The 1683-nt window shown below is 42.3% G+C and overlaps 1 non-coding gene across 1 annotated transcript; it reads left to right on the forward strand.

Moving 5' to 3' along the window:
• Nucleotides 1–1223: 1223 nt before the first annotated feature.
• On the forward strand, nt 1224–1329 carry LOC126029239 (U6 spliceosomal RNA). The gene has a single exon (XR_007502881.1). It is a non-coding gene; the product is annotated as a U6 spliceosomal RNA (small nuclear RNA).
• The last annotated feature ends 354 nt before the right edge of the window (nt 1330–1683 follow it).

The following is a 1683-nucleotide window of genomic DNA, read 5'->3' on the forward strand; positions in this document are numbered from 1 at the left end:
CCCCTGAGCACAGAGGAATAACCCTTGAGCACCACAGGATGTAGTCCAAACCCCCTTTCTCCCAAACTATGGCCTACCAAAAGCAGGCCCCTAGCTCCCATAGAAAAACAAGCAACTTTATTGATTTAGCTTTGTTATTCATTTTAAACATTGTATTTGTTTTTGTTTTCTTAATCCATAATAAAATATGTGCAGTGTATATAAGAATTTATTCATCGTTTATTTTATTTTTTATTTATTTATTTATTTTGGGGGTCACACCCAGCAGTGCTCAGGGGTTACTCCTGGCTCTACGCTCAGAAATCACTTCTGGCAGGCTCAGGGGACCATATGGGATGCCGGGATTCGAACCACTGTCCTTGTGCATGCAAGGCAAATGCCCTACCTCCATGCTATCTCTCCAGCCCCCATAGTTTATTTTTAAACTATAGTCTGGCCCTCCAACAGTCTGAGTGACAGTGAACTGGCCCCCTGTTTAAAATGTTGAGAACCTTGCTCTAAACAAATAGTTCTTTTGGACAATCTTTACATATTTTCTTTTCACAAACTAACTTCTCTCTTATGGACTTTGCTGATGAATGTACCTGGGAACACAGGCCTGGTCCTCTCGAGAGCAGAACTTATGTCATTTGAAATTCATTTAAAATTCCTTGCAAGGAGGCATGTAGTAGGCAGGACCTAAGATGACCTTGAGACCTTCATGCTTTCTGGCACTCAGACCCTTGCTTACCATTGAACCTGGTACCTCACGTCTAATGGATAAAAGATGACAAAGTGATAAAATGCTGCTTCTGAGAACAACTTGCACAAAGCCTGACTACTCTTTGTCTCATTGTATTATGAGCAACCCGAAGCCAAGGACACTCAGCCCAGCCTGGTGTGGTCTCCTGACCTACACACTGAGCAATGAGGGTGTGTTAGTTCTGCATGTGTTAACTGTGACCTGTGAAGTTCATTCTCTAAACAAAAATCAGGTTCTAGGGGGCAGAGAGATAACACAGTGGTAGGGCATTTGCCTTGCATGTGGCAGACCCAGGATGGACTTGTTTTCATTCCCAGCATCCCATATAATCCTCCGAGCCTGCCAGGATCGATTTCTGAGCGCAGAGCCAGGAGGAACCCTTGAGCACGGCTGGGTGTGGCCCAAAACTGGAAAAAAAAATAGGGTTCCACTTGCTAGGCAAAAATAACTTAGGATGTGAAAAGTCAAGACGTTATTATGAGTGCTCACTTCGGCAGCACATATACTAGAAATGGAAGGATACAGAGAAGATTAGTGTGGCCCCGCACAAGGATGACATGCAAATTCGTGAAGCATTCCATTAAAAAAAAAAAGAGATGTTATTATGAACATAAACAGTGACTGGAAGAGGCTTGAGATGAGCTTCGTGGGTGCTGATTATAATCTATTTATTGGCTTGGATGTTTTATACACAAGTTTATGAAAATTCACCCAAGATATAACACTTACAATATATGTGCTTTTCTATTTGTAGGTGTGATCATTATGTGGCTATTTTACTGGACCAAAGGGTGCTGAGATATTTGCTAAATGGTTTTTTGGGAGGGTTCTCCCAACTTGTACTCCAGAAGTCATTAGGGCTGGTTGTGTGGACCAGATTGTTTTAGGTTTAGACTAGGCTATACAATACTACTTGGGCCCAGTGGTACTCAAGAGCTCAT

Source organism: Suncus etruscus, chromosome 14 (assembly GCF_024139225.1).
Source record: "Suncus etruscus isolate mSunEtr1 chromosome 14, mSunEtr1.pri.cur, whole genome shotgun sequence".
Classification (NCBI taxonomy): Eukaryota; Metazoa; Chordata; class Mammalia; order Eulipotyphla; family Soricidae; genus Suncus; species Suncus etruscus.